Raw genomic sequence first — 13823 nt, 5'->3', positions numbered from 1 at the left:
CTAAAGTGGTGCTGTAGGGCATTTACTGGTGCTAGGTGATGTGTCTGGGCGCGGCTATTCAAAGTGAGCTCCACTATTGAGATATAGCACCTCCCTTTACTGCCCTGAGCCAAGTGGAGATTATCTGGTCATTTATCTCATTACTGTGTGCGACCTTGCTGTGCGCAAATTGGCTGCCGCGTTTCCCTGCATTACTACACTTCAAAGGTATTTCATTGGTTGCTTTGGGATGTCCTGAGGTCATGAAAAGTGCTATATAAATCCAAGTCCTTCCTTCCTTTGGTCCTTCCTTCCATTCACTTGGTTTCTGGGTGCATCTGGCAGACATTTTTTTTTAGGCAGATGATGTGTATTGCAGATTGTTTCCTGAGTTTGTTTGGGCACCAGACTTGTAAATTTGATCCTGGAATGGGCTACTCACCGATATTCTGGCTTAGCTACCAGGAAGGTGCTGTTGGCCATTTCACCAGGCACTTCATTCAGTTGGTCCAATGTCTAACTAGTGCTAACACCCGCCATGGACTGACTGCACTGATCCCCTGGTGCACTTGACAAAACACCATAGCAACGTAGGAACAGGAGGGGCTGAATGGCTACTCAAGTCTGTTCCGCCATTGAATTAGAGCATAGCTGATCTGTATCTTAACTCCATCCACCCGCCTTGGTTCCGTAACCCTTATTACCTATACCTAACAAAAATCTATCTATCCCAATTTTGACATTTTCAATTGACCCCCAGCCTCAACAGCTTTTTGGGGGAGAGAGTTCCAGATTTCCACCACCCTTTGTGTGAAGAAGTGCTTCCTGACATCACCCCTGAACGGCCTAACTCTAATTTTAAGGTTATGCCCCCTTGTTCTGGACTCTCCCACCAGACACAGTAGTTTCTCTCCATCTACCCTATCAAACCCCTTAATCTCCTTAAACACCTCAATTAGATCACCCCTTAATCTTCTATACTTAAGGGAATACAAGGCTAGTCAATGCAACCAGTCCTCGTAATTTAACCCTTTTACCAGGGGTATCATTCTGTGATCACCCCTGTATCTCCAGTTGGCATGGACACTTCCCAAGTGCTACACATTCCTGCCAAGAACTTCAAATGGACTCCCTGTTACAGATTTCCATTGGATGTTTGGCTGAATTTTTTTTCTCTTTGTTTTACAGTTTTCTGAAATGACAGTTCCGGGCAATATTTTCGGCGTAAAAAAACTCCCCAAAACGTGCTGTTCCTTAAGTTCCTCCAGTCATCAACTTGACAGAAAAGCTTGAGCAAAAATAACAAGCGTTTTTTCACTCACGCTAACTTCAAGGTGAATCTGAGTGCTAGATAACATGCAAACAAGTGGTGCACGTGCTAACCATTAGGCACAATGTTAGACCTTCAAGAGCCTGGAAGAAATGTTGCCTTGTCTCACTACCAGTGGTCTTTCATTGGCACCTGAAGAGAATTTGCCAGCTTTGGTCTCTACGACAAAGCAAATTACAGCAGTCTGAAAAAGGAGTTTACGCCCAGCTACCGGATACAAAAAGAAAGAAAGGGACTTGCATTTCTATAGCCCCTCTCACGACCTCAGGACATCCCAAAGCCCTTGATAGCTATTCTTTTGAAGTGTAGTCACTGTTGTAATATAGGAAATGCAGCAACCAATTTGCGCACAGCAAGGTCCCACAAACAGCAATGTGATGATGACCAGATATTTTTAAAAAATGAACTAAAAAAATGCAACTCTCTTTTTATTCTCTCACTCCAATAGGTGAAGGGGACACAGGTTCACATTAGCAAATGGCAAATCCAACACTGATGTCAGGACATTCTTTATGCAAAGAATGATTGGCACATGGAATGGATTTCTGGGACAGGAAGTGGAAACAAAAACCTAGACCCATTTCAGGAACAGCTGTGTGCTATGATGAGAGAACTGTGGGATGACATAGGATGAGCCAAATGGCTTTCCTCATCTGTATCTATCTTGTGATTTAGTGGCGGAGAGTGAATTCTGTATCCAACATTGAGGCAAACCCCACTATTCCATCCTTGAGCAGAAGGAACCATGAGTGACACCACTGAGGGTAAGGTAGAGACGCTGAATGCCATATTTACCGAAAAGTCAGTTCAAATCTAGGTCTAGTATCTACAGATGTGTCAACGGCCAGCACATCTGATTCATGGCACTCCTGATTTTCCAATGATTGAGTTAAATTTCAACCACTGGAAAATCGGGACTGTTGTGAATCAGTCGCACTGACATCCGTGCCCCTGACAACTGACGGACGGCATTGGGAGCGCAGCCTTACAAAACTGACCCTATTGTACTCAGATTTGATCATCATGCCACAATAAATAGATATACAGCAATTGGAAAGGGGACGGAAAAGTGCAACAGGCCCGATCCCAAGGGCAGGAGCTGTGAGGAAAAGTTAGAGAAGCTTTTTTTTGGATTTGTTGACAGGATGCGGGTGACTCTGGCAATGCCATATTCATTGCTGATCCCTAGTTGCCCTGAGAAGGTGGTGATAGGCCTTCTTAAATAAGAACATAGAATTTATAATAGGTAAAGCTGACAGGAAGTGTAAGATTTCGGTTTCCTGTGTGTCAAGACCAAGTGTAGTGTTCAGGTGAAATGAGGTTAGAGGGTGGAGGATAATTGGACCTAGGAATGCAGATATGATTCAGTCACTATTTTAAAGTCATGTATTCTGTCCTTATCTTTGTATTTCCATTATAAATTCCTGTGACCACATTTATAATGGAATTTGCCTATGTAAACTTGTCAGATTGCAATTACACCCTCCTGCCAGTGGTGGCACTGCAGCATCTCCATTGGAGGGAGAGTGTAATTACATTGTGACAAGTTTACATTGCATTACATAGAATTACATAGAATGCACAGCATAGAAACAGGCCATTCGGCCCAACTGTCCATGCTGGTGTTTATGCTCCACATGAGTCTCCTCCCACCCCTCTTCATCTAAACCTATCAGTATAACCTTCTATTTCTTTCTCCCTCGTGTGTTTACCTAATTTCCCCTTAAATGCATCGATGCTAATCGCCTCAACTACTCCTTGAGGTAGCGAATTCCACATTCTAATCGCTCTTCGGGCAAAGAAGTTTCTACTGAATTCCCTATTGGATTTATTAGTGACTATTTTATATTTATGGGCTCTAGTTCTGGTCTCCCCACAAGTGGAAACATCTTCTCTATGTCCACCCGATCAAACCCTTTCATAATCTTAAAGACCTCTATCAGGCCACCCATCAGCCTTCTCTTTTCTAGAGAAAATAGCCCCAGCCTGTTCAGTCTTTCCTGATAGTTTATAACCTTTTCAGTTCTGGTATCATCCTTGTGAATCTTTTTTGCACCTTCTCCAGTACAACTATATCACAGCTTGACCAGTTTACATAGGGAGTTTCCATTATAAATGTGGACTTGGGAATTTATAATGGAATAGGTTAACAGAAAGTACATTCAGATGTAAGATTTTTAACACACTAACAAATATTGATTAAAAAAAAGATATATTTTATGTAAAATAAACACAGATTACTGCTTCAAAGTATATCAAGAGCCAGAGCACCTAAATTAAATTCAGGAATCTTTACCATCTTCTACAGAAAGATGGATTTAAGATTCGTTCATGAATCCTCAGCCTACAGCCTGTTAAACTTGATCAACAGCTGGAAACTAGCCATTGCTTTATTTGCTTATCTCCATTGACTATTTTCTGGATATGGTGATTACTTTACAGCACCAGCAATCTGGGTCACTCCCTTCTACTAACTTGTCTAAACAAACACAGCAGCCTAAATACAGCTCGGATTCAAAATATGCAAGTGGCAGCAGACCTAGAAATGGAGATTCATGGGGAACATTTCCTGGGCACTGTATTTTCGATAACATTTTGGAATACAGTAATAGAGTAATTTGAGACAGGACATGTGGTAAGTGTAGCATAGAATATCACCTTAATTAACAGCACAATACAGGCCATTCGGCCCAACTAGTCCATGCCGGTGTTAATGCTCCACAAGAGCCTCCTCCCACCCTACTTCATCTAACAGGGGTCTGTGGTAGACTAATTGATAGAGATTGATTGCTGTGATTAGCCAACAACTCTATTATCATTGTATCATGCGACTACCAGGATGGTAGAAGGTGAACTAGATGGACCTTGGTCTTTATCCGTCTAGCAATCCCAATTTATGTTTAATGCGCTTCTAGTACAGAGCTCTGAACACCGGGAATGGGAATGGTGAATTCAGGTGGTGAGTTCAGCCCCTCACTACTTTCCATTGTTTCCGTTTTCTTGCTATGCTCATGATGTCCCACATAACAACCAAAGAAAATTGCTTCCCCTCTTGGGAGGGTGGAACGCAGGGCGGGGCTTGGTATAGATACAGCTGTGGTTCAGCTACAGTGTGTGCAGGGGTCTGTCTGCCTTCAACTACTTGAGTTCTCTGTGGCATCTCAGCAAGGTTGCTCAGAGAGAAGATCAGAGACTAGCTGGCTGAGGCAGTGTAGGGCAGACCGACACGTGGAAGAGTTCCTGCCCATCGATCGTAACTTCGACACAAGAGCCATGGGAACCCCTTAAGTTCCACCCTCCCCCTCCCCAACTTAACGCTGCAGTGGAACTTTAGTAGTAGGTGGGAGATCAACTCCATTATGTGGCAGTGAAAACCCTAGTCTTTTTACAGATTGCAAGGCGACATGGTTTGCATAGAGAGTTGGCATATCACTCTACTGTGCCACAGAACAGTAAGATTTACCCACGGTTGGCATGTTTATGGGTTCACAATCTTGGCTTGTCTGGGAGCTGCATAAAATCACAATTCATCCTGAGCTCTCTTTAGCACCTCCAATTGGCCAGTTACGGAACGGCAATGGGAAAGGCCGGGAAGTCTTCTGACTGTCTTAGGTGGTGAAATGATGTGATAAGCGGAGAGAGGAGCCAAAAGAAGTGGAAGAAGAAGAAATTGTTGCAACTAAGAACATTAGATGCCAAGAGAAAAAGAAATGGGCCTACCTAAATTACCCAGTATGAGCCTGACAGGTTACCTTTATGTGCTTTTCTTTTTACTTTTGTCAGTGTTATGAAGGCAATAAAAAGGCCCTAAGCTCTGGAATTCCCTCCCTAAACCTCTCTACCTCTCTATCCTCCTTTAAGATGCTCTTTAAAACCTACCTCTTTGACCAAGCCTGTCCTAATATCTCTTACGTGGCTCAGTGCCAAATTTTGTCCGCTAACGATCCTGTGAAGTGCCTTGGGACGTTTTACCACGTTAAAGGTGCTATATAAATGCAAGCTGTTGTTGTTGTTGTTGTTGCTGCTGCAGAACACAATTAGACACAAGCACTGAGGGAGGCCTTTCCATTGGCACCGGGCCAAATTTTTATTTCAACACCGAGCTGAGTGAAGTGTTTTTTTTTTAGATCAGGTCAGACCAGGTTCAGGTCCAGTAGACTTGACATCAGCTGAATCATACATCCGCTGTAGTACCAAGCATGCCACTACAGGGCACAACCGAAGGTTAAAAAATTAATTCTTTGGTTTCCTTTCTCAATGGATTGCAGAAAATGACTTGTGTTGCAATTCTGAGTGCAGTCATGAGGAGCAACGGATTACCTCAGAAGTGAATGGTAAAAGAAAAAAAAACTGCCTTGCAGGACCTTGCTGGGAACTAGCCCAACGTTCAAGATAAGTGGACCAAATAACCGCCTTTTGTCCTTTGCTGCCAGAATGACTGCCAATCACAAGCCCTACAAACTCCCGGGTGAAAACAGGAGTCAGTAAGCTAAGTATTCGATACCAACCTCACCGCGAGGATGTAAATGTTGGTCAAGAGATCAAGAGTGATGTCCCATCTCTACAGCTGCTGCACGTTGTCATCTTTTGAGTTTCTGTCTCTTCTTTCCTGAAGCTGCTGACTCCTAGTAGAGTCATCCATGCCTTTGTTACCCCAGTCTCGGCTATTCCGATGGCCGGCCTCCCACCGTGCACCCTCCGTAAACTTGAGCTCATCCAAAACTCTGCTGCCCGTATCCTAACTCGCACCAAGTCCCGTTCACCCATCGTCCCTGTGCTAGCTGACCTAAAATGGCTCCTGGTCTGACAACGCCTCGATTTTAAAATTCTCATCCTTGTCATCAAATCACTACATGGCCTCGCCCCATCCTATCTCTGTAACCTCCTCCATCCTATGTAACACACATCAGGTGATGAGCGGGAGCCCAAGCTTTTATCTTTATGGACCTCATGGGTACAAATCATGGAGGCCTTGGGACCGTATCTAAAGGCCAATTTTCTGATGGGGAGCTGATAATGTGTAATTATAAAATTGATCACGTTGCAGATGAAAGCTATCAATTGAATTTCAAGCATCTCTTCTCAATGGAGAGAGAAGATCAAAGGGGGAATTTCTACCAGGCCATTGTTGCACACATTCTGGAGTCCGGCTAAGGATTTCATTGGCGATGACCTAGGGATAGATTGATTGACCCCTGGCTGTGGGGGATGTGGCCTGGGGAGGTTGGGGGGGGAGGAACCTGCAGGGGTGAAGAGCGGGACATTATGAGGACAGGTTGCATATACTTGGCTTATATTCCCTTGAGTGTAGAAGATTGAGTGGTGATCTAATTAAGGTATTTAAAATGTTAAAAGGATTCAATGGGGTCGATACAGAGAAACTATTTCCTCTGGTGGGGCAATCAAGAATGGGGGACAAAATTTTAATATTAGAGCTAGGCCATTCAGGAGTGAAATCAGGAAGCACTTTTTCACACAAAGGGGAGTGGAAATCTAGAATTTTCTCCCCCAAAAGGCTGTGGATGCTGAGGATCAATTTTAGCTTTCAAGACTGAGAGCAATAGATTTCTGTTTGGTGAGGGTATCAAGGGATATGAAGCAAAGGTGGGTAAATGGAGTTAAGATACAGATCAGCCATGATCTAATTGAATGGCAGAACAGGCTCGAGGGGCTGAATAGCCTACTCCAGTTCCTATGTAACACACATCAGGTGATTAGCGGGAGTCCGAGCTTTTATCTTTATGGACCTCATGGGTGCAAATCATGGAGGCCATGGGACCATATCTAAAGGCCAATTTTCTGATTGGGAGCTGATAATGTGTAATTATAAAATTGACCATATAAAGTTCAAACCTACATTCCCATTAATTTCCAAATATCTCAGGTTACTGATGCTAACAGATCTTACTGATTTGGTTTAGGTTTTATCTACCAAAGAGGCAACAGTGCGAAAAACGTTCCTTCCCAAACACCCAGACCTACAAAATTCAAACAAGACAAACCGATGAATGAGAAAAAAAAGGTTCGATTTTCTTGCTTGATTTTCTCTTGGCCAGCAGCACATACTCAGAAATTTGGACCTATCCAGTTTTAAGCAGAAACTAAACGGTGGAGTGACTGCAGTTCTGTGATTATAAATATTCTGATTATTTTCCTGTTATTTCCACAGGCCCACGCCAGTTTTCCAGTAATGCCAGTTGATACAGGAGGACGACCAGTAGGATGCACTTCAGCAACCCGCCAAGGCTTTTTCGGGGCAGCACCTCCCAAACCCGTGATATCCACCACCTCGGAGGGCAAGGGCAGCAGGTGCGTTGGAACACCATCCCCTCCAAGCTCCCCTCCAAGCTCCTCTCCAAGTCACACACCGACTTGGATATATATCGGCCGTTCCTTCATCGTCGCTGGGTGAAAATCCTGGAACTGCCTACCCATCAGCACTGTGGGAGCACTTTCACCACATGGACTGCAGTGGTTCAAAAAGAAGGCCCACCACCTCCTTCTCAAGGGGCAACTGGAGATGGGCAATAAATGCCGGCTTTGCCAGCGACACACACATCCCGAGGGTGAATTTTTTATAAAAAGACACTCCAAAGGAAATTGGGTGATTGTAATATATGTTGTAAACCCGACTTAAGGCAGTGATCTGAGTATGGTTATCATTTAGTTCGTAGCTTTGTGTATGGGGTTGAAAGCATCGAATGTAAATGAGAACTGACAGCAAATGCTTCAGGGGCTTTCTACTGTGTGCACAGACTCATTCTGTTAAGACGCTTGGTTCACAGTGAAAACTCCGGCAGGGTATGTGCCCTCCTCTGAGTGACAACTTCCTGCGTCGTTTCCTTCCATTTTTATCAAAAGCAAAAAAATATTTCTGCGGCAAATGGGTGCTGAGCTGCGCAGAAAGCTGGATGTGACAAATTGGTGCTGGGGACCTGGTGCAGGAACGAGGTCAGTGTATTAAAGCACTAGAACATGGCAGGGGGAGAATGCTGGAACACCGCCCAGACAAGGCAACTCACCTTCGTTTTGAGGGCGACACCTGAATTTCATGACAATCACGTGAACAAACTCACTGAGTTTTCTGATCTCAGCGATTATTCACGAGGAAAGAGCATCATTGAATCCTGGCCCTAACAGAAGGTTAGGGAAACCCTTGGACAAGTTAGTCCTTTTTATTTTGTTTTACCTGCTGGTTGTAAAAGAACGCTGAGAGCTAAACATAATAAGAACATAAGAAATAGGAGCAGGAGTAGGCCAATCGGCCCCTCGAGCCTGCTCCGCCATTCAATAAGATCATGGCTGATCTGATCCTAACCTCAAATCTAAATTCATGTCCAATTTCCTGCCCGCTCCCCGTGACCCCTAATTCCCTGGCCAGTTACCTGGCCAGTCCCTCGTTGTGGAATGGTATGGGAGGGAATCTAAAGAAGGAGAAAAGGAAAACATGGAAAGGAGGGAGTATAAATAAACAAGAATTGAGGCCTAATGTCCCTCTGGACTTTTTGCAAACATTCTTTTCTCAGCACCTTTATTTGTCTTTTTGGTATTTATATATAGGGAGCCAACGACAGGAAAACACACTGAAAGAAAAAGAGAAATGGCTGGAAACATACAGCAGCTCCATCAACATTCGTAATGATGGAACGGACAGGCTAATGTTTTGGGCATAACTCTTTGTCAGAACTGGAAAACAAACCACCAAGTTTGTTTGCATCACAAATGCAAACATTTGTGCTTGACAGGGTAGATGCTGAGCGGCTGTTTCCCCTGGCTGGAGAGTCTAGAACTAGGGGGCATGGCCTCAGGATAAGGGGTCGGCCATTTAAGACTGAGATGAGGAGGAATTTCTTCGCTCAGAGGGTTGTGAATCTTTGGAATTCTCTACCCCAGAGGGCCGTGGCTGCTGAGTCGTTGAGTAAATTCAAGACTGAGATCGATAGATTTTTGGACTCTAAGGGAATCAAGGGATATGGGGATCGGGCGGGAAAGTGGAGTTGAGGTCGAAGATCAGCCATGATCTTATTGAATGGCGGAGCAGGCTCGAGGAGCCAAATGGCCTACAAGAGCTCCTATTTCTTATGGTCTTATGAGCTAGGCATGTGTTACCACACTGGTTAACAGTGAGCTAAGAGTGAGTTACACACTGGTTAACAGTGAGCTAGGAGTGAGTTACACACAGATTAACAATGAGCTAGGAGTGAGTTACACACAGGTTAACAGTGAGCTCGGAGTGAGTTACACACTGGTTAACAGTGAGCTAGGAGTGAGTTACACACAGGTTAACAATGAGCTAGGAGTGAGTTACACACAGGTTAACAATGAGCTAGGAGTGAGTTACACACAGGTTAACAGTGAGCTCGGAGTGAGTTACACACAGGTTAACAATGAGCTAGGAGTGAGTTACACACAGGTTAACAATGAGCTAGGAGTGAGTTACACACAGGTTAACAATGAGCTAGGAGTGAGTTACACACAGGTTAACAGTGAGCTCGGAGTGAGTTACACACAGGTTAACAATGAGCTCGGAGTGAGTTACACACAGGTTAACAATGAGCTAGGAGTGAGTTACACACAGGTTAACAGTGAGCTAGGAGTGAGTTACACACAGGTTAACAATGAGCTAGGAGTGAGTTACACACTGGTTAACAATGAGCTAGGAGTGAGTTACACACAGGTTAACAATGAGCTAGGAGTGAGTTACACACAGGTTAACAGTGAGCTAGGAGTGAGTTACACACAGGTTAACAATGAGCTAGGAGTGAGTTACACACAGGTTAACAATGAGCTAGGAGTGAGTTACACACTGGTTAACAGTGAGCTCGGAGTGAGTTACACACTGGTTAACAGTGAGCTAGGAGTGAGTTACACACTGGTTAACAGTGAGCTCGGAGTGAGTTACACACTGGTTAACAGTGAGCTCGGAGTGAGTTACACACTGGTTAACAGTGAGCTCGGAGTGAGTTACACACTGGTTAACAGTGAGCTCGGAGTGAGTTACACACTGGTTAACAGTGAGCTAGGGGTATTTCATAAATACATTCACCTAAAAGTTACTTCTCAGGATGTTTACAGATGAACGTTCAATGCATTCGCAGGACATTCCTCTGTGTACTTTGTTAAGAGAAGCATTGATCCATTTAAAATAAACAGACCACACCTCTGTTAAAATAAAATAATGAGTCTCGCTAGGAGGAGACAAATTGGAGAGGAATGAATGCGACTGCTCATTGGTGTAGCTGGAGGTTGCATTACAGACCAATGTGTTTTCCTGCTGAATCAAAATCCTTGAGGCTGTGGGCAGGCGTGACGAGGCTGAATGAAGGAGTGACGAGGCTGAATGAAGGAGTGACGAGGCTGAATGAAGGAGTGACGAGGCTGAATGAAGGAGTGACGAGGCTGAATGAAGGAGTGACGAGGCTGAATGAAGGAGTGACGAGGCTGAATGAAGGAGTGACGAGGCTGAATGAAAGAATGACAAGGCTGAGGGGCAGGAGTGAAGAGCCTGAGGAGCTGGAGTGGCGAGGCTGAGGGAAGGAGTGATGAGGCTGAGGCTAGGACAGGAGGGCTGGGGTGAAGGTTGGGAGCAGGAATGTGGGAATTGGTCCCTGGTAACTGTCCGGTCATGACGGAACAATGAGAGGCCTCTGCGTATACACGCAGGAAAGACATGATTAGTTCATGGACATAATTCTTCAAGAACTGATTGCTGTAACAAAGGTTAAATAACTTTAATGGGGTAGAAAACAGCAACATAGGAGAGGGAGTTTAAGAGGATGATATCATTGGCGTTGACATTTTGGGCACCATGTGACTTGCCATGTGATTTGAAGATTAGGAAGAAACTGCAAGTCTCAGCACATATCAAACATTAATAGTCAATAGATAAATTAAAGGGGCTCTGCGACGCTCTGATTCCAGAATGGGGCATTCTTAGATGGAAGCCTGAATTAGAGAGAGGGCTATCACACCACAGGACCGATTCTGGGCCCTGCTAGATGGGAGCGTGAGTTGGAGAGAGGGTTCTCACACTATAGGACTGATTCTGGGCCCCAGGCTGCACTCTAATGAGGCTCCACACTGGAGCGGTACTGTGTAAAATTACCCCTGTAGTGTAAATGAAAACTATAGTCTAGGAATGCTTCAAACCATGGGTGATAGCTGACTTCCATCACTTTGCCCAAATGCTGGTTCCCATATGTGGGCCTGGTCAATGGGATCATCGGGTGGAATCAAACCTGAGGCCAATCCTCTCCTCACCTGACATCTGTAGCCACGTACCTTTCAACAGAAATCGACGGAGAAGGAATCTTGGCTTAATTTACCCCTCTCTTGTCATGGATGCTGATTGTAGCCAACTGCAGTACAATTTCCCTTGCCCAAGAGCAGCTGCCTCTGCACAGACTCAGAGTTGAACTTTTAATCCCATAAGATTCAACCACTCACTGCCTTCACCAGCTGAGCGGCCCCATTTCTGTTTCTTTGGCTCACATGGGAGGTGAGTGTCTAGAGGTGTCAGCTGTGGTTCAGTTGGTAGCACTCTTGTCTTAAGGGTTGCAGAAGGTTGTGAGTTCAAGTCCCAGTCCAGAGACTTAAGCATAAAATCTAGGCTGACACTTTAGCAGAGTGCTGCACTGTCAGAGGTGCCATCTTTTGGATGAGACATTAAACTGAGGCCCCGTCGGCCCTCTCAGGTGGATGTAAAAAAGCCCACGGCACTATTTCGAAGAAGAGCAGTGGCGTTCTCCCCAGTGTTGTGGCCAATATTTATCCCTCAACCAACATCACCAGAAAGACAGGTTATCACATTGCTGTTTGTGGGAGTTTGCTGTGTGTGAATTGTCTGTGGTGTTTCCTACATTACAACAGTAACTACACTTCTAAAACATGTCATTGGCTGTAAAGCACTTTGACGTGTCCTGTGGTCATGAAAGGTGCTTCAGAAGTGTGAGTTCTTTCTTTGTAAACTGGTAACGCCACAGAGGCAAACAGGCAGACGGGAAGGTCACCACCAGGATCACTTTCAACTAAAAGCACTGCTCTTCTGAAGTTACAGAACTGTGGAAGGAACCCGATATTCCGGCAACAGCAGCTTACGAAGAAATAACGTAACTGGATTAGCGATTGGCATTTTCTGCACCCAAGTTAAAATTAACTCAGCGTTTGGATTCAACAGAATGTGAAACCAGCGACTAACAGTGTTTGTCTTCTGTTCGACCATGATTAACCAGTCCCGATTAAATATCATATCATGACGCAACTTGTAACACTGTAACAAAAATGATGTGACTAAAAAAAAGCTTTGTTGAGGTGATCTTGGTCATCAGTCCCTTTGTTGTCCAGTCCATGGTGTTCATTGTAGTAGAACATCATAGCGCGTCAATGGAATCATAAACCTCTCCGCCTCTCCACCTCTCTCTCCTTCTTTAAGTCGCTCCTTAAAACTTACTTCTTTGAACAAGCTTTTGGTCTCCTGTCTTAATATCTCCTTATGTGGCTCAGTCAAATTTTGCCTGATAAGTGCCTTTAACGTACTAAAACATCCCAAGGCACTTCACAGGAGCATTGTTAAATAAAATGTGACACTAAACCACATAAAGAGATATTAGGACAGGCGACCAAAAGCTTGGTCAAAGAGGTAGGTTTTAAGGAGCATCTTAAAGGAGGAGAGAGAGTTAGAGAGGCAGGAGAGGTTTAGGGAGGGAATTCCAAAATTTGGGGCCTAAGCAGCTGAAGGCACGGCCGCCAATGGTGGAGCGATGAAAATCGGGGATGCGCAAGAGGCCAGAATTGGAGGAGCGCAGAGTTCTCAGAGGGTTGTAGGGGCTGGAGGAGGTTACAGAGATTGGGAAGGGCGAGGCCATGGAGGGATTTGAAAATAAGGATGGGAATTTTAAAATCAAGGCGTCTCCGGGCCAGGAGCCAATGTAGGTCAGCGAGCACAGGGGTGATGGGTGAACGGGACTTGGTACGACTTAGGATACGGGGGGGGTAGAAAGCAGCAACAGAATATGTCCAACCAGAGTTGGCAACTCTATGCGCAGCCATCACACAACCTCCTTGTCGGGATTGTACTGAGTCATTATATTTACCCCTGTATGTGGATGTATGACTGTGTGCATGTGTGTATTTGTGGTTAGCTCTGAGCGCATAGGAACATAGGAACAGTAGGCCATTCACCCTCTCGAGCCTGTTCCACCATTCAGTTGGATCATGGTTGATCTGTATCTTAACTCCATCCACCCGCCTTGGTTCCTTAACTTTTAATAATCTTGCCAAGCAAACATCTATAAATCTCGGTTTTGAAATTTTCAATTGACCCCCCCAGCCTCAACAGCTTTTTGGGGGGAGAGAGTTCCAGATTTCCACCACCCTTTGTGCGAAGAAGTGCTTCCTGACATCACCCCTGAATGGCCCAGCTCTAATTTTAAGGTTACGCCCTCTTGTTCTGGACTCCCCCCGCCAGAGAAACAGGGCAGGGCAGAACAGACCCATTCAAAGCTCCTCTAGTCAT

This window comes from Heptranchias perlo, chromosome 27 (genome assembly GCF_035084215.1).
Source record: "Heptranchias perlo isolate sHepPer1 chromosome 27, sHepPer1.hap1, whole genome shotgun sequence".
NCBI classification, from domain to species: domain Eukaryota; kingdom Metazoa; phylum Chordata; class Chondrichthyes; order Hexanchiformes; family Hexanchidae; genus Heptranchias; species Heptranchias perlo.
The sequence above is the reverse complement of the archived record's forward strand: the minus strand, read 5'-3'. Positions refer to the sequence as shown.